The following is a 24,557-nucleotide window of genomic DNA, read 5'->3' as shown; positions in this document are numbered from 1 at the left end:
AGAAGAAAAAAATCAACAAGGAATTGGGAAGACCCGAGTCGGGGAAAGTTTGATTCAAGGGAAGTAAAATGCTATCGGTGCGGAGCGCCCGGACACATTGCATCGAGCAAAATGTGTGCTGCAAGAAATGCAATATGTCGCAATTGCGGGAAAAGAGGGAATTTTGCCAAAGTCTGTAAATTCAAAAACAATGAAGGTAGTGGTCACACGATTCAAGATGTTCAGGATGTGTGTGGAAACTTGGAAGAAATAATTCTAACTGTGGAAGGAAACCCCATTGATCTAGCTCCTAACGAAAAAACCATGGGAATAGAAGATTCGACACTCAGGATTGATCTTGAAAGTACAAGTGTCTTGAAGAAACCTCATGCTCAGGTGTTACTGAACAACCTGCCAGTTAATCTGTTGGTAGATTCTGGGAGTCTATTTACCCTTGTTTCAAAAAAAACTTATGAGAAATTGTGTGTTAACACTGGAAATGAGAATTTGTTGGAACCGAATATAAAAGCTGTGGGATATGCAGGGAAGAGAATAGAAATGATAGGCATGATTTGGATGACAATTGTTTTCAAAGGGAGAGCAGTTAAAGGAAGGATATATATTACGGACTTTGGAACTAATTTATTGGGCTGGCGTCATCAGAAAGATTTGGGGATAATTCTGAACCCTAATGCTAAAGAACCTGTAATGATTTTGGAAAAAGAAAGAATTGGTGAAGTAAAAGACACTTGGAGAAAATAATTATGTAAGATGATGTGGACGTATCGCACAATTCCACATTTAGTTACTGGGGTGGCACCATTTGTAGCTCTTAAGGGGAGAATGCCTGGAGTGAAAGAATGCCCAGTGTGGTTAAAGACTGAAAGGAATGTAAGAGTAGACAGGGAGGCAATGAAAGAAAGAGGAGAGGAGATGCAGAGAAAAAATACCCAACAGTACAACAAAAGAATGGGTGTGAAGTATTTTCACATAAATAAAGGGGATTGGGTAGTGAGAAGGAGAGGTGGAACAATTGTGAAGGGAGACAGCAAGTATTCTGCTCCTCAATTGGTGAGGGAAGTCAAAAGAAATGTAATAATTTTAGAGGATGGTTCTTCCTGGAGTATGGGAAGTGTGTGCAAAGTTCATCGTTAAAATATTGAATTTCTGAATTAATTTGTTGAACTCGTATTGTGAACTAGGACTAATAGCTTTGTCTGATCTTTCATGTTTTATCGTACCTACTCTTGTTCTTTGTTTTGTTATTTGTTATATAATATATAAGGGGGAGAAGTGTGAAGATGGCTTGGTACTCTATGTACTGTAGGAGAGCCAGTACTGGAATGTGATGAGGTAGATGGGTTCTGAAATGGAATGGGTGAAGGAGTTGAGAGGTGGAAGGAAAAAGGAGACGGAAGGAGCTGTGCTGGAGATGCTGTATATTACTTATGAAATAAAGAAGTTAAATTAAACTAAATTGAGAGATTCATCTTTGCATAAACCAATGGTAGTTTCTTTTCCCAGTCCTTCCCAGCTTCCGATATACTTTTTCTGAGTAATGATTTAATGGTTTGATTGTATCTTTCTACTAGCCCATCTGTTTGCGGATGATAGACTGAGGTACGGATTTGTCTCACCCCTAGAAGTCGACATACTTCTGCCATTAATCTGGACATAAACGGAGTCCCTTGATCTGTCAGGATCTCTTTCGGAAAACCTACTCTGGAAAATAACTCTATCATAGCCTGAGCGATAACTTTAGTATGTGTACTGGGAAGGGGTATGGCCTCGGGATATTGCGTCGCATAGTCCACCAAAACTAACACATACTGTTGTCCCCGAGTTGAAGGGGAAAAGGGCCCGATAAGGTCCATTCCCATCCGGGTAAAAGGAATGTCAATAATGGGAAGTGGCCGAAGGGGAACGGGTTTTTGTGGAGAGGGGTTGTATAACTGACATTTGGTACACTCAGAACAATGCTTACGTAGCTCGCCATAAACCCCGGGCCAATAAAATCGTCGAAGTACCGCTCCTTCCGTTTTCTCCCTTCCTAAGTGTCCTTCCCCATTATCCCCATGTGCCAGCTGCAACACTTGTTGACGGTGACTTTTAGGTACTACTAATTGTAGGTCATTTCCTCTGGTGGGCGTGTGGTTTCTATATAGGAGATTATTACGAACCAAGAATCGGGGACCTACCCCTGGTGCTGTTCCGGACTCGGCCTGCTGCCAAGCATATTTTAAGGTAGGATCCTCATTTTGATTTTGTTGAAACTCTCCAGTAATGGTGCAAACCTTCCCAATACCAATGGAATCTTTGGGGGTCGGGTAGTTCGGCATATAAGAGCGTCGTTCTCTTTTTTGTCTTTTGCTGAGGGCAATTCGTACTTGTTTGGGTTCATCCAGGTCCATTACTCTTGGTGCTTTCCTCCACCATTCCTTCAGAAGGTGCTCTTGTCCTGCTTTTTCCAACAAGGAGGGAAAATCCTCATAATCTGTCCCGAGGATTATATCCTCATCGAGGCTGGGGAACACCCCTACCCTGAGGGTTTCACTCTGTTCTTTCCATTTCAATTGTATTGTTGCAAGTGGGTAAAACCGTTGATCCCCATGTACACAGGTAATGAGAACCTGTGACTCTGGTTCCACCTGCCCTGGCATTATTAAATCATCCCTGATCACGCTCTGGCTACATCCAGAATCGATTAGAGCCATCCTTTCTAGTTCATTGATGAGGAGAGGGAGGGTATATTTGGGTTTCTTCCCTCCAGCCCAGAACACTCTTCCCTTGGTCAGGCCTATCTCCATAGGTTTGTCTGTTTCTTTCTTTTGAGGGCAATGCCGGGCAATATGGCCCCACTCTGAACAGTGATAACACTGGGGTCCATGGCTGGTATATCCAGAGGGACCCGGGCCAGCTGGTTGTGATCGGTCAGTTCCAGAATTTCCTACAGGCCGCGGCAGATGTAATCTAGGTATGGCTGGACGGGCCGGGGTTGGTGGAGTCTGACTAGCATTAGCCCTAAAATCCGTGCCTCTATGATAAGCACAGGCAAGCTCTATGGCGGTTTCATTTGTGAGTCCAGGATGTTGCCGTACCCAGTTCCGGGTGGTGGGGGGGAGAGCATCTACGTATTGTTCCAAGACTATAATGTCAAACATTTCTTCTCTTGTGTTCTCTGTTGGAAGTACTCACCTTCCGGCTGCATGTTGGACTCGATAATACAAAGTACGGGGGTTCTCCTGTTGCTGCCATTTCATGTGTCTAAACTTGGTGCGATAACTCTCACTGTCCAAACCTACTCTCTCCAGAATGGCTTTCTTAAGCTCTTTGTATGGAAGAGTACCACTGGGGTTAACAGCTTGATATGTTGCTTGTAAATGGCCGGTGAGAAGGGGGGCGATATATTGGCCCCATTTATCCTCTGGCCAGTTAGCAGTACCGGCCACCCTCTCAAAGTTGGTGAAAAAAAGAATCAGGGTCTTCCTGTTCCTGATAGCGTTGCAACACACTACTCGGTACTGTGGGGTGTACTTTTGTATGAGCGATGGTAAGTTTACCCAAGGCAGTCTTATGTACGAGTTGATTATTGGCCATAATCGTTGCCTGACTCTTAAGAGCTGTTTGCAGTGCCTCTCATTCTTCTTTAGCTTCTTTTATTTGTTGTTCCCACATTATCTGGAGATGCCTCTGCCCTTCTGCCAACTGAGCAATTACGTCTGCCATTGTTGCCTTTTCCTCCATGGTGGCGGTGTCTCCACAATCCCACTTCTGACACCACTTGTAACTGTGTGGGTGTTATAGGTTTAAAACGAAGGATTTTTATTGAAGTTATGGTATATAGTGGAATTCAGGTAGGTTTATTTCAGTCTTTGCGAAGCTGGGCTTTAATTGGTGGGATGTTCTTGAGGTCCGTTCCTTACACGTCTTTCTCTCTCTCTTGTTCACAGGACATTCCCCCGGGAAGCGCATGTGGAGAGAAAAAGAACAAGAGCTGTAAGTGATCTTTTAATGATATCTCTTTTCTTATACAATGTCGTTATGTTTCCTGTCTTTCTGTTTTTGACAATATTATATTACTCTACTTATTTCAGGTTAGCCCGTACTTGTCTTCTGTTTTCGTACTATTCTGATTCCTAATCTTTCTTGTCTTTCTGTTTCCCCTTAGTTTTCAACAAGTTCTGTGCTTGTGCTTCGGCGGGCCTTTTAATGGTAATGGTGGTCTACGGTGCCTGTCGGTAAGTTTTCGTGTCTCTCCCTGCTCCTCGTTTACTTTTCCCCTTTTCCCTTCCTGTTACCCTAGCGCTTGTGCCTTCCCTTTTCCTCTGTGATTGTCTATTCCCTCCTCCCCTTTTCCCTGTGTTACCCTTTTCACTCCACTCCTTTCTCTCTCCCATTTACAGTCACTCAGGGACGTAATCCCACGCACCTGAATGGCCACGCTTCTCCTGGAGTGTGGCGGGATGCGGTATTTCGGCCTCCCGGTCGCCTGGAACAGGGTCTTCTCGGAATCGCCTCCCAGTTCCTCTTCCGATACCCGGACGGTACCTTTGGTGCTGGTTCACAGTCGAGCTCTGCTCCTCCTCTCTCTCCTTTCCGCCTCTCAACGCTGAAAGTGCTGACTCTGGTATATTTGACCGGCTGGCGTCCCGCCGCTGCGGAACGATTGACCAATCACAGGCAGCATGACCAGGAAGCTTCGGAGCAACAGGGGCAGAGTCAGCACAAGTGATAGCCATGTGCGGGCGCGCAGGCTCTAGCCCATCACAAACCCGAACACTTAAAATCCTCCATTCTCCCCCCTTTGAGTTGATCTTGCATGTCCTTTCCTTGTTTGCTATACAAAGCCACTCTTCCTTTGTTCCATTTGTGACCATTCTTTAATACCACATCCCAATCATGAACATCACTCACTTCCATGTGGTCTGAATATTTATTTGTACAACTGCCTCTTCTACCCAATTTTATTTGAACCCAATCCCCCTAGGTTATCCTGCCACTTTTACTCCTGCTTTCTCCTGTTTTATCTCGTTCCTCCATCCACTGTGGAGTCATTTTTGCTTTGGGTTTTCTACCCCTCATTCTCACAAAAGGAATGTCCCCTTTTGCACCATTCTCTGTTGTGTTATACGCCCACACCATTTCTTCAACCATATCCGTCACCCCCTTACAGTTTTGCACCGCCATTTGTATAGCACCTTTTACCATACGATTCACTTGTTCCACCATTCCATTCTCCTGGGGGTTATACAGTGACGTACACATGTTTGATGCCATTCCCCCCTAAGAATGTTTTCATCTCCAACAATGTGAGTTGTGTCCCATTGTCTGTCTCTAGAAAACTTGGATTCTCTTCACTTCTGAACACGTTTCTGAGTACTCTGATCATTCTTTTCGTAGTCACATGCCCTACAAACTCTACTGTGACCCACCTTGAATTCACATCAACCATCACCACAGCAAAATGCTCATTCTCATTCACATAATCTATAGGCCCGATCATGTCCAAACACAACTTCTTCCATGGACCTCTTTGTTCACTGATACACCCTCATTAGTTACTTTAAATCTCTTCTCACTCGCCTTACACATGTTACATTCTGCCACTCACTCATTCACTCGTTAATTTATACCTGCCCACCAAAATTTGTCCTTTAATCTTTTTTTAGTAAGCGTCTGCCCTAAATGGTCTTCATGAGCCAACATCGCTAACCTAGTCTTGATTCCATCAGGCAGTATTAGCCTCTCACCACTCATGATTGAGTTCCCATCCTCCCCAATTGTCAATTCTTCTTGCAATTTCACAAAAGGATGTGCCCCCACATTCAATTCACTCTCTCACTTCCACCCTTCGCAAATGTTCCTCCTCACTTCTTGAAACACTTCATTTTTACTGAAAGCAGTTTCCCATTTTTCATGTGTAATAGCTTTCAAATCCCCTTTCAATGTGTCTTCCACCACTACGCAAATGACCTCATCATCAACTTGCTGCCTACCCGTAGTTTCCAAAGGTAACCTAGACATGCAGTCAGCTTATACATTTCTCCAGCCTGCCACGTAGTCCACCTAGCAACAATATTCTTGAAGTTGAGCTGCTAATCTTGCTAAGCTTGCCGAAACCTTGCCTGTCCCACCTGGCCTCTACAGTTGTAAAAGTGGTTTGTGATCGGTTGGTAAAGTAAAATATACACCCCACACGTAAGTGCAGAAATATTCCACACCCCACGCCGCAGCCAAAGCCTCCTTTTCAATTACTGCATAGTTAAGTTCAGTTTGACTTAAAGATCTGGATGTAAATGCCACTGGCTTCTCTACCCCATTCTTGTACTGAGAGAATACTGCTCCTGGTCCATGTGCACTTGTGGTCCACTGTAATCACTGTCCCGCATTTTGGCTCAAAACGAGTCAGAATCTTTGCATTCACAATATCCTACGTAATGCCCTAAAGGCTTGTTCTAGTTCACTCCACCACTGAAAGTCCCTGCCCTTCCTCAATAACTCCCTTAATGGCTCAGTCTTTTCTGCAAAATCATTCACAAACTTTGTATAATATTCCGCTAATCCCATAAAGGACCTTAGTTGATCTTTCCCCTCAGGTATGGCAGCTTTCCTTATCGACTTTACCAAATTCTCCTTGGGACTAACTCCTTGCCCTGCAATAGTATACCCCAAATACTCTATTTCCTCCACCAAAAACTGACATTTCCCTTTACACAAAGTCAAACCTGCATCTCTGAAAATATCCAGCACCCTCACCAAAGTTTTATTGTGCTCTTCTGTTGTAGCTCCATAAATAATATGTCATCCTGAAAAAACCTCACATAGGGAACCTCTTCCAACAGGACATTCATCAAACGTTGGAAAACACTAGAAGCAGATGCCAAACCAAATGGAAGTCTTGTAAATTGAAACACACCTTCCATGGTTATAAAGGCAGTGAAATTCATTAATTTTGTGTGCAACTTAATCTGGTGGTATGCGGACTTGAGATCTAATCTGGTAAAGTACTTTGCCCCATTTAACTGCAACACCAGCTCTGAAATGCTAAGTAACAGAAAACTGTCCAACTTTATGTCCTGGTTCAAAGACGTGAAGTCTACACAAAATCTTAAATGCCCATCACTCTTCTTCATTATAACCACTGGCGACAACCACTCAGAGGCCTCTACTGGCTCAGTTATGCCCTCCTCCTGCATTTCCTTTAACATCTCTTTCACTTCACTCGTTACAGCTATTGGCACCTATGCACACTAGTCTCACAGGTATCTTCCCACTCTTCATTTTAATCTCATGCGCATAACCCTTCATTACACCAATGCAATTTTCAAATACCTCCCCAAATCTTTTTAATATTTCATCAACTCCTTCTTCCTCCTGGACCACCAAAACTTGTTTGACTGATCTGGGTCCATTATTACCCATAAATTGTATTGCTGCACCCACCCTAAAATGACTGGGCCATCATTTGACACGTACACTTTACCTTCTGAGGTCCTCCCTTCAAACTCAAATGACGCATTCATGAAACCCACTATGATGATGTCTGATCCCCCATTGCCCTTCAGCTTTACATCACTGAGTTGTAACTTTACTCCAGGCCATACCTTGTTGAATACCCTCGCTGGCACAATAGAATACATTGAACCTGGATCCACCCTCAACACAATATCTTTTCCATTGATTTTAAAAATTCCCTTTGCCCTGACAATTTCCATACTGGCTTTACTTTCAACGCAGCGCACCCTATCTGGCATTGACTCTACATCTTCAATGACACTACTCTACTACGTGACAAATCTTTACACACTCTTGCTAAATGGCCCATTCTACCACATTTCCTGCAGTCTTTATCACAAGCAAAACACCCTCTAACGTCAGCAATGTGGGATAAACTCCCACATCTGTAACAACCTTTGAAATTCAGTTTAATATTATTTCTCTCGTTGCCTTTGTCGCTGCTATACTTCTCTTTACTACTCCCCTCCTTCGTTGACTTCGTATGTGAGTCTCTTTTAGATATCGTGCTGACTTCTTCATTGTGAGACACACGTCTCTGTTCCAATTATTGCAATACCTTCATACACTGATCCGCCTCCGTGACAACTTTAGCTATGCCAATAGCTTTCTGTAAAGTTGGGTTCCTCGCTGCCCACAGTCTCCCCTGCATTCATTTGTTCCTACATTGAATGATCAGCTGATCTCTAATCATCTGGTCAGTCATATACCCGAAATCATATTTCAACGCATGCTCTGGTCAATAAATTCCTCCTCTTTCTGCGGTTGAGTATAGAACTTATGTTTCTGCATGACAGTATTGACTTGTTTGCCAAAATATGTTTCCAATCTCTTCTTAGCTTCCAAATACAGATTTTCTATTTCCTCACCATCTGCGCCGCTAGACACTGGTAAATATTAAAAAATGTGCTGACCTTCCTTCCCTAACGCATTTATTAACAATGCCCTTTTTCTTGATGGCCTGAACTGTTGTCCGTCTATGGCCTCCAAATAATTTTCAAAGTTCAAAATCCACACCTCACACTCAATCTTCAGTGTTCCAGCCTGTTCCAAAAACATTGAAGGCGAATTTATGCCTTGGGCACTGCAACTCGCGCCTTCCATGTTAACCAACAGTGCCTGCACAAGTTATTTCCAATACCACTGCACAAAGCTGCTCCCATACTGTTTTCTCCTTGTGATGTTGCTCCCTTTAATCTTTACTAGTACTTAATATTTATTTGTAGGTGCGCAGGCGTGCATGTCACTGTTGCACACATGTAACACACATCTGTATTTATTTCTTTTGACATCTTTTTACTTAAAAAAAAAAAATGTATTTCTGTGGCCGCGTTGCGTTGCTGTGGCGCGTTGAAACAATCAATACGCGACTCAGCCGGTGTGCGTATTACCGTGTACACCATAAAACATAAAATGGCCACTGATGTTTAAATGGGCCGTGTCACATGACAAAGGAATCCGCCTCACCTAAGATGGTCGCCTGACATCTAAAGTGACGCTGCAATGGGCTGTGTAAAGTGAGAGCGTCAAATCCTCTTAGGCCCTGTCCACTAGTGATGTCTCAGAGGGTCCTCACCTCTTCTCCGAGGGTCCAAACGCCGATGCTCAATGGCTATGAGCTCCGACTGCTTCCCCACAGGACGACCAGCAGCTTTGCTCTAGTCGACACGCCTCCAAACCGCAGCACGACTCCACTTCTTCTTCGACGGAAAATGTAGGCACCTCTTCCTCACCATATGCTTTGTGTCCAGATTTACTCTACGCTTGGCTGGAGGACAGCTCGTTGCCACATTTGTGGTAACAAGGAACATCCATGCCATAAGTAATAAATATTTTATTCAAAACAAAGCCAGCATGGAGTAGAACCACCACATCCACTGCCCTTCTTCTGACTAACCATCCCTAGCCCCATGCCAACATTCCATGATGCCATTATGACCTCATGCATGTTGCCACGATCTGGATTTAAAACAAGCTATTGACATAGTACAGGGAAAGGAACAGACTGCTGTGTGCATTAAAGTAATTTGTAATCAGTTGAAAGGGTTCAAGTAAACAAAGTCAGTCTTGGTAAAGAAACAAAGTGAGCAGAGTTTGATAGTAGAGGAAAGGCAGAGAAGTGAGAATAAAATCAAGAGTTTTAAATAGGAGATATGGAGATTTATCAAATGGCATGATGCTGTGTGCTGTAATTGTGGAAAGATGCTATGCCAGATTGTGCAAAATGAGTCAAATCAAGCAAGTGATGGTGGAGTGTGAGAAGAGAAGATGATGTTGTTTTACAAGTCGAAAGTGTTGTGAATGAAGTGGAGTATGGACTAGTGATGCCAAAGAGTGTACAGTCAGAAGGGGCAGGCATTAATGTTCTAGCTGAATTATTGACCCGGAATCAACCCTGAATAGTTGATTCTGGGACAATTCAACATGGCAGCTTCATGTGGTCTATGGAATAGTTGATTCAGGGTCAATCAATCAACTCGGATTTGTAAAGTGTGACACTCACCTGCGAGGGGCTAAGTTTTTGCTGGACTCAATCGAAAAGGCAGATCTTGAGTCTCTTTCTGACCTCAGGGAGAGAGGATGATATTTGGGGGTAAAAGGCAGGTTGTTACAGGACTTGAACGCGAGGCAGGAGAAGGAACATCTTCCACTGTAGCTTCAGAGGATGTGGAGAGGGTGAAGGAGGTGAAGCATAGATGTCTGGAGGGTTGGTGGAAGTTCAGGCTGTGGTTATGTAAGGTGGTCCTTGGTCGTGACGGGCCTGATAGGTGTGCATCAGCATCTTGACTTAAGTATACAGGTGAGATAGATATATCTCATGAACAAAATCCTAAGTGAAAAAATTAATTATTCACTCGAAGACACTTATCGTCTATTTTATTTACGAAACTTTTAGTCTGTTCTTTTGTAGCTTTTCCCCACCACCAATCAGAACATGTTTATATATTTTGCCATAAATAATAAGAAAGCACAAATTAAAGCATGTTCCACGTACACAACATAGACAACATACAACACCAATTTTGTCACCAATTTAGAACAATCACAAAAAAAAACAAAAATGAAAGTTTTTGCACTGGAGTCTTTTTTCTATGCACGCTGCTGCTCTTTTCTAGCTAGCAGTCTGTTGTAATTGAGGTAATGTCTTTGGGTATCATGTTTTAGGTTAATATTCATCCTATGTATTTTCACAAGCTACACTGCGCTGCCATGCATATAGCATATAGCATACAGACATCTGACTATATCTGCTGCATTTGCCAAACTGATGTCTTTCTGGCTGCTACGATATAGGAGGAAAGTCATGGTCATGAATTTGTTTGGGGTGGATCATCTTACACAATTCAGAGACCCTCTCTTTGAGACCCTTTTTGAATTTTCTGTCTGCTCTATCAGACATATCAAAAACAGCACTGAAGGCCTCATGAAGGCCATTGTAAGGTGGGAGGCTGGAGCTTTAAAATGTCCAATCAGAGGCTCCAAGACTAAAAATTTTAAGCATAATGGGATAGCGTCTTCTTTTTATATGGGAAGGAACTACAGAGTCCAGAAATAAAGAATAAAAGATTGTTGGCTGACAGTCATTCAGCTTTGTCAATGCTTGTTTCCCCAGGGTGTGCACCCACCACATGTACCCCACATATGCAATGCAAAGCACTACACTCCATACCAATGTAGACCAAGGGTGAGTTAAGCACACTGCAGCAAGACTTTAAATGGCGCAGCCAGAAGGTCACACTCCAGTGACAGAGGTAAAAAGGACCTGTTCACCCCAATTGATTACTACACGGTATGCTACCACCACCATGCTTGTGCTGCATAACTCCTGGTAAAGGCAGTAGCCTCTCACCCCTCTGAGGGTAGCATTTTGAGCTCCCCTCTCGGTCCAACAAGACCGCAATCCGTGAGACAGACCTCTGTCATATCGCACATACACAATCTGCTTTTGCCCATGATGACAAAAAATCTGCATCAGGGATCCAAACTTCAGTACGGTTGGGGTACTCAGGGCAGGTGTGCACGTTCATTACCATGCATATACGTTTTTTTTCCCAACAGTTATTTAACTCTTGACTCTCCACTTGGTGTGGGCAAGCCCAAGTCCACAGAAATAAAGAAGGAAGGTCAGACCTTTTGGGCCAAACACAGGAGGGGCTCCCATTTGAATGTTTGGTGGAAAGGGTGAGGCATCAATGTCAATTTGAGGCAAGACTGAGACTGACAGGGAAACTCTTTCCATAGACCACATGAAGCTGCCATGTTGAACTGTCCCAGAATTCCATGTAGGATGGTTGGGGCAGGATGTAAGGATGATGTGGCACCCTGAGGTTGGATAGAGGTGCATACTATCTTGAACTTTCCACCCCCACTTAAAAACCCTGCACAAGGAAGAGACACTTGAGAAAACAGTAAAACCTAGGAGGAATGATGGGGAAAGAATGCCCATCTGGAAGGAGAAGCCACCTGAGCCCACTAAAAGGATGGATTGAATACTTTGACTGCAACTGGCACCCAGAACTAGGAGGGTCTCTCCAGGTCAAGAGGCACTGGCCCTATTATGCCCCGAGAGAAGTAGTTGGGGAGATAGACCTGCTGGGGCGTGCCTGGGGTCTTGTGGAAAGGTCCTGTAGGAGTGTGCCCTTCCCAAGGAGGGTGGACACTTACTCTGTTGCTGACATACAGGTGTCCTGCTAAACGACGAAAGCCACAAGTTTGGGTAGTGCAGCACAGAGCATGTTCTGCTTGTTGGCAGTGGAGGGGCTGTGGGAGATGACCCATAACAAGGAGTGAATAATAAAAGCCCAGGCAGAGGACAGGTCTGGTGATGGGAGCCTTAAAAATAAAGCTCCCCCACTAAAAAGGAATTGTAGATGCCAGGAGGCCTGAGGAATCTGTGCCTGGGGTTTAGATCTGGTTCTCAAGATCAATCAATCAATCAATCCTTTATTTATAAAGCACGCTACTCACCCGTTAGGGTCTCAAGGCGCTGGGGGGGGAAGCTACTGGTCGAAGAGCCAGGTTTTGAGGCGTTTCCTGAACGTCAGGAGGTCCTGGGTCTGGAGAAGATGGAGTGGAAGCGAGTTCCAGGTCTTGGTGGCGAGGTGTGAGAAGGATCTTCCTCCTGCAGAGGTGCGTCGGATGCGAGGGATGGTGGCGAGGGTGAGGCTGGCGGAGCAGAGATAGCGTGCGGGGGTGTAGAAGGTGAGTCTGTTGTTGAGGTAGGCAGGTCCAGTTTTGTACAGGGCTTTGTGAGCGTGGGTCAGGAGCTTGAAAGTGATCCTCTTTGGTATGGGTAGCCAGGCAGTTTTTTGAGGTGGGGGAGATGTGGTTGCGGTGAGGTATGTCCAGGATGAGCCGTGCGGCTGTATTCTAGATTTGTTGTAGCTTTGATTGCAGTTTGTCTGTTGTTCCAGCATAGAGGGCGTTTCCGTAGTCCAGGCACCTGCTGACCAGGGCGTGGGTGACAGTCTTTCTGGTCTCGACGGGGATCCACTTGAAGATCTTACGGAGCATGCGGAGGGTGTTGTAGCAGGAGGAGGAGATTGCGTAGACCTGCTGAGTGATGCGGAGCGTGGGATCCAGGATGAAGCCGAGGTTGCGAGCGTGGGTCATGGGTGAGGGGGCGGTGCCAAGAGTCGTGGGCCACCAGGAGTCATTCCGGGCTGAGGGGTTGGGGCCGAAAATGAGGATCTCGGTTTTGTCGGCGTTGAGCTCGAGGTGGCTAGATTCCATCCAGTTGGAGATGGCGAGTAGTCCGTTGTGGAGGTTGTTCTTTGCAGAAGTAGAGTCGTTCGTGAGGGAGAGGATCAGCTGGGTGTCATCTGTGTATGATATTATGTTGATGTGGTGTGTTTGTGCGATGTTGGTGAGAGGGGCCATGTAGACATTAAAGAGAGTGGGGCTGAGTGAGGAACCCTGGGGGACGCCGCAGATGATTCCGGAGGCTTCTGAATGGAAAGGCAGACTCTGGGTTCTGCCGGCCAGAAATGAGGAGATCCAATTGAGGGCTTTGTCTCGGATTCCGGTGTTGTAGAGACATGTACGTAGGGTGTGATGGCATACCATGTCAAAAGCAGCGGAGAGGTCCAGTAGGATGAGTGCTGCGGTTTCACCTTTATCGAGCATGATCCTTATGTCGTCCGTGGCAGCGATGAGTGTGGTCTCGGTGCTGTGATTTTCCCTGAACCCTGACTGGGAGGAGTCAAGAGCATTGCTGTCTTCTAGGAAACGGGAGAGCTGGGTGTTGATGACTTTTTCGATGACTTTGGCCGGAAAAGGGAGGAGGGAGATCGGTCGATAGTTCTTCGGGTCATCTGGGTCTGCCTTGGGCTTTTTCAATAGAGCGTTGACTTCTGCGTATTTCCATGTTTCTGGGAAGGTGGCTGATTCGAAGGAGCTGTTGATGGTTCTACAGAGGTGGGGGGCGATGATGCAGCTTGCCTTGTTGAAGATGTGGTGGGGGAAGGGGTCCGCTGGGGATCCGGAGTGGATGGAGGCTATTGTGTGAGCGATGTCATCTTAGTTGGTGAGAGTCCAGGTGTGAAGGAGGTTGGTGTTGCTTGGGAGGTCCTGTGTCAGAGGGTTCAGTTTGAGGGTGTCAGTGGTTGGATTGGGTGTGAAGCTGTTGTGGATTTCTTCTATCTTGCGATGGAAATGGGTGGGGAGGCAGTTGCAGAACGCTTGCGTAGGGGGGTGTTCGTTGGAGCAGGTCTTGGGGTTGGATAGGTCTCTGACGATGCTGAAGAGTTCTTTACTGTTGTGGGCGTTGTTATCTATGCAGTTTTTGAAATGGGTCTTTTTAGCGGAGCGGATTAGTTGGTGATGCCTGCGGATGGATTCCTTGAGTGCGATGTGGTTGTGTTGGCTGGGATCCAGGCGTAGGGCCTTCTCTCTTTTTCGGCATTCTCGTTTGGAGATTTGTAATTCAGGTGTGAACCAGTTGGGTTTGGCGCTGTGCAGGGAGTTTGAAGATTTTTTTAATAGTGCGAGGGTGTTGGCGCAGCCCGCTAACCAGTGGTGTAGATTGCCGGTGTCATCGTCGGGGTGCGTGGTTGTAGGTGGCGTGGTCTGGGAGAGGGTGGAGATCAATTCTTCTGTAGTGTTTTTGATCCAGTTGCGTCTGGGTGGTTGTATGTGGTGGTGGTGAGTAACTGGTTTCTGATAGGAGAAATGGTTGCATCGGTGGTCTGTCCAGGTGAGCTCGGTGGTGTGGCTGAAGGAGACGTGGTTGTTGGCAGCAAAGATGGGATCGAGAGTGTGGCCAGCAGGGTGAGTGGGCAAGGTGACGAGTTGTTTGAATCCGAGGTTTGTGAGGTTGTCCAGTAGGTGGTTGGTGTTGATGTCGTTGTTGTAATCAAGATGGAAGTTCAGTTTGCCTAGTAGGATGTAATCTGCTGGGGTGAGGGCCTGGGTGCTGACGATGTTGGCGATGGGCAAATTTGGGCTTAGTGGCCCAGGCGTCTGTAGATCAGTGTTCCTTTGAGGGTGGTGGTGACATGGATGCTGAAGTGGAGGTGTTCAGCGGAGTTTAGGGTGTCTTGGGTGCTGTTAGAGACTTTGATGGTGCTTTTGTGGACTATGGCTATTCCCCCACCTGGCTTGTTGGTGCGGTCTCTCCTGGTGATCTTGTAGCCTTCGGGGAAGGCGATGTCGATGTCCGGTTCAGAGGCCGACTTGGTCCAGGTTTCGGTGAGGAAGGCGATGTCCGGTGCTAGGGAGGTCAGCAGGTCCCAGAGTTCTATGGCGTGTTTGTGGATAGAGCAAGTGTTGAGAAGGATGCAGTTGAGGCGGTCGTTGGCGGGTTTGTTGTGGCTTTCTGGGTTGCAGGAGAAGTGGCAGGCTTGGCAGGCGAAGGGTCCTTTGGTGGTCCTGGGAGACGACTGGAAACAGGTGGGGGTGCTTCCTGGGTTCAGGGCGCGGAGGTCTTTGGCAGAGTAGTGGTATCTGGTGGTGTGGGGGGGGCGAGGACCAGGGCGACTGGCGCTGGGCGTGGTCCAATTGCGGATGGGCGCAGACGGGCTTGCCTCTGGCATGCCTCCGGCGCGCCCGCTGCGCGCGACCGCCATTAAGAAGAGAGGAGGAAGGGAGGAGCAGCTGGGAGGCGGGAGGGGGACAGCGAATGGGGGCGTGAGGGGGTCGGGCCACAGGGAGGCAGCGGCGGGAAACGGGAAAGCTCAGGAACGGCACGATAAAAAATGAGAGAAAAAGACACAAAACCTCGAAAAACAGAGCGAAAGTCTAGGGTCACTTACCTGCAGCCCACTAGACACCAGGGATGAGGCACAGGCGGGTGCCTGCGGGTGGAGGAGGGCCTCAAACATGCGAACAGCAGCGTGGGCGGGGGACAGGGAACACGGACACAGCAAGGTGGTGCTGCGAGCGTGGGGGAGCGAGCTCCTGACCAAAAGTAGGTCGGATGTCACTCACCTGTGTCGCGCACCGGCCGCCATTAAGAAGGGAGGAGGGAAGAAGGGAGGAGCAGCTGGGAGGCGGGCGGGGGACAGCAAATGGGGGAGCGAGGGGGCGGGCCGCAGGGAGGCAGCGGCGGGAAGCGGGAAAGCACAGGAAATGCACAAATTAGCAGAAACGGCAAAACTAAGGCAAAAAATACGGCACAATTAAAAAAAGAGAGAAAATGACACAAAACCTTGAAAAACAGAGCGCAAGTCTAGGGATGCTTACCTGCAGCCCACTAGACACCAGGGATCAGGCGCAGGTGAGTGCCTGCGGGTGGAGAAGGGCCTCGAACACATGAACAGCAGCGTGGATGGGGGACAGGGAACACGGATACAGCAAGGTGGTGCTGCGAGCATGGGAGAGCGAGCTCCTGGCCAAAAGTAGGTCGGAGTTCACTCACCTGCGTCGCGCAGCGACCGCCATTAAGAAGGGAGGAGCAGCTGGGAGCCGGGAGGGGGACAGCGAATGGGGCGCGAGGGGGGCGGGCCGCAGGGAGGCAGCGGCGGGAAGTGGGAAAACACAGGAAAGGCACAAATTAGTGCAAACGGTAAAACTAAGGTAAAAAATACGGCACAATAAAAAATGAGAGAAAAAGACACAAAACCTTGAAAAACAGAGCGCAAGTCTAGGGACGCTTACCTGCAGCCCACTAGACACCAGGGATGAGGCGCAGGCGTGTGCCTGCTGGTGGAGGAGTGCCTCGAACACGCGAATAGCAGCGTGGGTGGGGGACAGGGAACACGGGCACAGCAAGGTGGTGCTGCGAGCATGGGGGAGCGAGCTTCTGACCAAAAGTAGGTTGGAGGTCAACATGACACCAAAATTACATAAATCAGCCCAATAAGTCTGGGGAATCCAGTACCAGAAGTTTGGTCTCCCAGGGAGACAAGGTGGAAAACAAAGCACATTGTGCCTCACAGCAATTCCCAAACATGCCCCAAGTCCCCGAGAGTTGGCACAGCCTCAAATGTATATCCTTATGGGGAGGGCCATGCATGGGTCCCTCTCCTGAAGCAACACTTGACCGCGGTGACTCCATCCTCCGAAGCCCTGATGCAATCAAGCTACTCTTGGAAGATCCCATTCCCCCAGGACCAAGAAGAAAGGAGGGGGAGCGCCAGCTGCTCCACTCACTGTGTCTGTGTCTAGAGGAGTAGGGTGCACACCACATGACCACACCTCCCCGCACGGAGAGGACGGGAGAAACACGGCACCTATGAATGGTGTCCTAAATGCTGGGGGTCAGCGAGGGGTTTTGGGGCATTGTGGCTCCACCCCCTCACGGCATCCAACACAAGAAAAAGAATGTGGGTGACCCGGGTGGGACCAATGCACTTGTAAATAAAATGAAACGAAGCACAAAGCCACTAATTAAAAATGCACATTGTGTGTAGGGGACCCCCCCACCCATAAGCCCCAACAGCAAGATCAGCTGGAGCAGCCTCATCCTATATATAAGCCTCTGGAACAGGCTAAACATTAGTAATATCAATGCCAACCAGGAAAGGTGTCTTCTGTTTTAAATCTCTGCCTGAGTCTGTATTTTTGAGAATAAACACGGTTGTGTGGGGCCCTGTTGGCTGGGCCTAAAGCTGCGAGGGTAGCAGTGTAAAGACAGAAATATGATGTTAGGACATGTTACTCAATATAATGCATTATTGATAATGTTGATGCTTGAAACTGCAAAGTATTATATGTCAATGAATAGTATTGAATGTTGGTATAATCCCTATTGATTGCAATGGGGGATTATAACATCTTTCTGCTTTTAAGAATGTGGTGGTGACATCCTGACAAAACCTGTAGGCCTTCCTGGTTGATAATTGCACCCCCTCATATTGTAATATTTTGTATAATATAGGTGAGTGGGGAATTGTGATTATGGGTTCCAGGCTTGCTGGGGATGTGAACTGTTCTGAGTATGCCACCAAAGGTAGCTCCAGCTACGTGATTGTATATATTTGTAATTAATATGCACTGTTTAGTAGTATGTGTGTGATAAATTACTTTTCCATTTTTATAAGAAGAAACACTCACTGGGCAATGATTTATGGAGTGTTGCAGTTGCGTACCAATGGACTGAGATTAGTGGCCCACACCATTTCCCTGACTAGGCCTTGGACTGCTCTGTTTCACTATCTGAGAGAGTCAAGTGTTAAATTGTGGTACTTGGTACCACAGAGACATTTTAAGGCATGGGCTAAGTGGGCTCTGGCCCAGGGCACCAGTATTTCTAGGGGCCTCCTGATAGAGCCAGCTGAGTTCTGCAGAGCCTTGCCCTAATGACATTGATTCTTACATGGATTGTTTTAAATATTGTTTTCCTTTCATTTATTTTTACTGTGGATATGCGTGAGTCTATTACAGACATTTTGCAGAGAGATGGTGTGTTTATGTTTTATGCAACAACTTTTAAAAACGTTTCTTTTAGATGAAAACAGGGCCTCACATAAGAGAAATGGGAGGGTGTCACAGAGATTATTTGCAGTAATATTAGAGAGCTGCTGCTGTGTTACAATATTGAAAACCCCCGTCATTATCCCTGAATATCAGATGTAAATTAATTTTAAATTTGGTGAGTGTGTCTGTGCTCTCTCAGTGTCATGGCCAAAGAGGCCATGAAAGAGCAGAAATTAGATCATAAATTCATACCAGCACAGACCATGCCCCCCCTGAATATGCTTGGCCCATGGCCCCCAAAATCCTTAAGATATCCCTGAAGTTGCAAACGTGTTACTTGTGGGAGACTCACATCATTTTCAGTCTAATAACCCAATTTCTTACAATATCACTAATAAAAAATGCAGCTGTACAATTTCATCCTTTCATTCTTTCAAGGTTGATAAATTGAGTACCAAGTACATGGCCTTTAGCTCTTTACAGTAGGAAATAACCTATTAAAAAAAACTCACTTTCTAGTTTTTCCTTAATCACAAAACTAAAGATTTAAAAATTCGAAAACATTATGCAACTGTCATGTACTAACTACCCCCTGGTTCCAGGTTTGGGGTATCCTTTAAGTACCTTAGGCATGCTGGGAGTCGCAGTCCTGCTTTACCCTAGTAGTTTGAAGAAAGAATTGCCTGAAATATCTGTCACTGACGACAGGACGTGTACCATTTTAAAGTTTCTGGAGCAGAAAAGAAAAACCTGCAATAAAAAGCAACATTTCCTCAACACAAAGTATCTTAAAATAGTTGAGAACTGAATTTTGTTAGGGTACATCAGTCGAGCGGACCAAACCACAGGTCACCTCAGTCCACCACAAAAAGGCCGTCAGTGAACGCGCACTACGTGGGCGCGCGAGTGCGACGCTCACCCCCCTAGTGCAGGACGTCATTCAGTGTGCATCAGTAAACAGACCCCAGACAGAGTATGATTGCTGCCCCATTAAGGTAATGGTCGAATTCCTGTGCGGGGGGGGGGGGGGGGGCAGCCTGCTGCCAGACACAAGCGAGGCATTAATGACTAACTAGTCGCCTGTTTCCAGTTCGTGATGAGACAGCATGTGCTGTGCCTGGTAATAGGCACCCCGCGTCGCCATGTCTGCACAATTCATGCTGTATTCCTCTGCACTGCCGAGGCTCCCCTCCCTGCAGCCACTTTCCCAGGCGATGTGGTTTTTACTTCCGGTATTTATAGAATGTTACTTTATCATCCTATCAGGCACATCTAAAAGTTTCTGGGTTCGAGGCTGCACCATGCCAGGGGACCAGGCACTGGAAAGCGCCCCACAAAGATGCACAGAGACACAATGGCTCACTTACTTGGCTATTGCTCCAACAAGCAGTGGGGCTCCGGAAGTTCCTTTCTTTCTCCGGGTCATCGTTGGTATATGCATGATGCAAAGCCTGGAGCATTAACCCTCCAGTCGTGCCGCCTGATGAGCATAGAAAGTGCTGGGACCTAAGGCCAAATCCTGAATGAGACTGTGCTCCTGGGTGAGCACAACTGTCCCAACGTGTGTTTGGGCGTCCAATACTCCCCCACAACCGCACCCCTGAGAAATTAAAATAATGCAGTAAAATGAGAGACTCATACTTGTGTGGTTGTAAAGATTCTTCCTCGTTTGTGCACTCTTATGTTCATCACATACATTCCTTGTCCCCCTCTTTGCACAATTTCCTGTCTCCACCTCCCTTCTTCAGTATCTTTTCTCTGCCCTTCCTACTTTTTCAATCTTTGTTTTTACATCGAGCGTGCAAGCGCTCTGGCCTGCTGTAATCTCTCTGTGGGCCTTTAACCACGTCCACCACATGCCCATCACTATCACTCGTTCATGGGTTTGCCTTTCAAAAATCCTTTGTTATCATTGGTAAATGCTTTATGTTTGTCCCTCCCTGGGGCAGTTTTGTTACTGCCTTGGCCATCCACCCTGTTACATGGATAATTGCACGTTTGCTGATACATTTGACTGCAAGTGAACTTCTTTTTCCTTTTGTGTATCTCCTCCTCGCTCATGGCAGCCGTGGCGCTTTGAATCGGCTTGATTATGTCAACTGTTTTACTTTTCAATTTATGTGGCAAGAAAAGTCCAGTTAGGAATTTATAACGCTAATAGCTCTAACTCGAGCAAACACAAGACCCATTGTATTGCAAATGCTTGTTATGTATTTCCATTCCCTCCAGTAGCTCAGGTGCAGGAGCTTGTGTTTAAGCCCATAGGTTTGAATCACAGTGGGTCCACTCAGCCTTTTATCCTTTGTAGGTAGCCAAACTGAGTACCATTGTGTTGCATAACTATAAACACATGTTACAAAGATAGCCAAAGTGGTGAAAATGGAAAACTACAACTACCAGAATGCACTGTTAAAGCGGATCAATTACTCACACCAGTGACTCAGAACAACTTCACACTGTCACTCGGCTTTCTCTAGCATCCTTCGAGCTCTTCCTCTGGCTACCTTCTCACCATTATCGCCCCTTCTTGTTTATCCTATGTTATACACTTGCATCCCTTTTAAGGCATCTCCCTTCTTACTCCATAACTCCCTTTTCCACTTCTGTAACTTCTACCTCCTCGCCTCCTTCTCACTGTTTTGCAGCTGTTACTCAATTCTGGAAACCAATCATATGAGAAACTGACATACTGGAAGTAAGCTTCACTTATTATGTTTGACATGATTTGCTGTGTGTTTAAGACAAACTCACTGTGCCTCGGCTAAATTCACAGGATGACATTCATACTTACATAGTTGGAAGAGGCCAGCAGCACGTCAAGGGCTGCAGACAGTGTGTGCTGCTACATCTGAGCCTGACGTTGGTGGATTACATCTTTGTTCCCTTTGAAGGTCACCACCGGCTGCCTCCTTGAACGTCCCCATCTGCTTCCAGCTACTGAAGATGAGGCTAGTTCTCTCAAATGGCCCGCTAAACTCCAGCACTGCAGTTGTCAGCGGATAGTGAAATGTCTGAACAGAAAGGCATAAGCTTATGAACAGATACTCTGCACAAGCTTCAACTAGTGGTGGGTGGAACTCGCGGACTTACATAAAATCTCTGCATGTTTCTGCAGCAAAAAGCTTTGTACATCTGGTCCATAGTTTGTCCAGGGTTGTGCGCGAGGTACACAGAAAACGGGGCCTTCGTAAGTGTTACACTGAAGGAATCCTGCCTCACAAAATTGTATGAAAGTAAAGGATTAGTCTAGACACTTCCAAAGAAGGAAGGAAGGTCATCTTATACTTTTTTTTGTGATGGTAGAAGCCATATGCCTGTTTTATTAAAATTGAACTGTACTGAAACAGAGCCGGGGGGATATTATATGCAAAAAACACACAATATACGTAAATGTAAGTTCTAGATGCATATACATCTAATATTCAGAATACATGTGCCAGAAGGCAGTATAATGCTGTGTGTTTCAAAACTGTCATGTAGCAGCAGTTCACTAATGTTATTGAAAGCAACCTGTGTGACCCCCCCCCTTCCATTTTTCTCATAGGTGAGGTACTGTTTTGATCTAAACCTAATGTTTTATGAATGTTGCATGGCTATAAAAGTCATAATAACAACATTTCTCAGTAGAATTTCTGTAATTAACTCCCACAGATCACACTCACTAAAACATATTTAAAGAATACGGTATTTTAAGGTCATCTGGGCATCCTTCGTTTGAAGGATACATCACGCTCTGGCAGATCGTGGAGTAGGCCATCAGAGGTCCCCTGAAAGGCTGGAGCCCCGGGCCAGTAGCCACATTGACCATGCCTTAAACGGTCTAAAGCAGTGACTCTGTAAAGCAACTTTCCAGCGTCTCTTAGACCAAGGCAGATATTTGAAATCAGGTGCATAAAGCAAGCACAATACCAGCCTGTGCAAGTGAAATTGCATCAATTGTATTATGAGCTGGGTGCCCAATTATATATCAGAGTAATGCTTGTGGGTATCATTTGTGCCCTTTGTCAAGACTTTCCAGACAGGATTTTATATATTTTAATGTATACATTTACTAGAACAGCAAGTAAAGAAATGTTGCACATGTGGCAAGGTAGACATCTGGTCGCAGTACTGTAGAGTCACACAAACTACGAGCAACAACATGTTTCCTAAAAATCCTAAGCATTGTTAAAAAAAAAGTTGCAACTACTGTTTGCCCCCGTTTTAGCCAAAATGGTCTGCAGGGAGGAGCAAACGTATTAAACCAGCTGGATTCATTATAAAACATGTGCATCTGATGAGCCCTGGGTGAGCATCTGGTGAGCCCTGGTGAGCATCTGGTGAGCCCTGGGTGACTGTCTTTGAGGCAAAGAAAGTGAGCTCTTAAGTACCAAGACTGCAAAACAGGCTCCATGGCATGAGCACCTGATCTGCGCATTGCATTAAAGCAAGGCCCCCTTTCTTTCCACGTCCTCTTATAAATTATTTTATTTATACGTTTCGATAGAACATGTAGGCATTAGAAGCACATAGGTTTCAGCATTACATATGTAAAGCCCCTTGGCGACCAAACAATATATCCCATGAATTGAAAGCTTGGTGAACCTGACACATTGGCAGCAACAGCCCAACCATATGCTATTCCCATATATGTATTTAGTGAACTGCAGCGTTGATTGGGCGAGGCAACCCTGCATCCTGCCGCACCTCATCAGTCCTCTGTGAGGATACACAGGTGTCCCTCTCAACTGCATCATCGGGTGATGCAGGTACAGTGGATAGGTAGTACCTTAGTCGGGGGACAGATATCCCGGGGTCTGGAGGAGTGAGGTAAGAGTTCTGCGTATGGTTCTAGTTGATCCAGTTGATCATTGCAAAATACTAATGAGTCAAGCCACAGTTTGTACTTGGGTGATCGCCCCTTACTCCAAAAACAGGCCACTCGTCTCTTTGCAAGCAGAAGCACCGGTGCAGTGTAAGACCAACCCAAGAGGGCAATTTTTGGGCAAGGGCGCAGGGTGAGGCCGGTCACGAAGGATGGGCAGTGTACAGCATTCAATGACCACAACAGATGCAGGAAGTCAGCCTCCGGTTGGGCACATCTATCACAATTGGAGGTATCCTTGAGGTCAAAATGCTGCAGCACCCTAGGGGTGTAAGACACTCTGTTAAACTTTATAGTGCAAAATGCACAATATGCTGCGTGTGGAAAGCTTACCTGTTTCCGCAAAGCAGTATGCTGAAGTTTAGTTGGTTATTATTGCACCCAGGTTTCTCTGCTACAAAGATCTAGCAAGGTCACTCCGCAGGAGTGCATCATGGAGTGCAATCCAGGATAGTGTGGATATAAGTTGTTTGCTCGAGTTGGCTGCCCAGAGCCCATCTAGCACACAACAGGTCTTTGGCTCCTGGGGAAAGCTGGAAGTAGAGGCCACGAGCGCGCCCCTTAGTCGATAATACAGAAGCATGCCAAGTGCGGTGAAGGTCGTCCTATTCTTGTTTCTTTTGCTAATAGTCTAAGCCGTGGTTTTCTATAGTGTAACTAAACATAAACCATCTTAATTACACCTGGGTGTATTCTTTCTTTCAAAACTTTCTAACTTACCAGCTGATTTAGAGTTGGGTGATTTTGAGTTTTCTGCTATTGTGGTCAATTTTTTCACCATCAGCTGCTTTTTTTTCCATGGCAAGGGCTGTGCTGGCGAGCAACTCTGTGGTGGCTGTTACTTTGTCCAAGTGACACTGCTCTGCTCCCTCCCCCATAGCTGTCCTTCTGCAGTTGTACCTGTGCAGGTGGCCAAGGGGCTCTGTACTCTCTCCTTGGTGGTCCTCTGTTTCTCCACTATCATAACTTCCCTCTCCAGTCCCAACTCTTATGGACTATGATCGAGATGCAAATATCACCGTAAATTTACAAGGACCCACGTGAAAATTAGGGGGCATATTTACAAGAAAGTGGCACATCAGTCGTGATGTGCCACTTTTCTTGCGTCTCCGCTACCCTACCTAACGACTCCATGGTTGCATCGTATTTACAATAGGGCGTACCATGGCGGTCATAAGGACAATAGTGTCAACATTTTTGTTGCTACTGTGGTGCTTTCCTACGTCAAAAATTTTGACAGTAGTGCAGCAAAGCACAGGCAGGACCACTGTTTAAAATGGATGCGCCATGTAACGCCTGCTTTGAGCAGGCATTAAAAACGGCGGAAAAAATGGTGCAGTAA

Source organism: Pleurodeles waltl, chromosome 3_2, assembly GCF_031143425.1.
Source record: "Pleurodeles waltl isolate 20211129_DDA chromosome 3_2, aPleWal1.hap1.20221129, whole genome shotgun sequence".
NCBI classification, from domain to species: Eukaryota; Metazoa; Chordata; class Amphibia; order Caudata; family Salamandridae; genus Pleurodeles; species Pleurodeles waltl.
The sequence above is the reverse complement of the archived record's forward strand: the minus strand, read 5'-3'. Positions refer to the sequence as shown.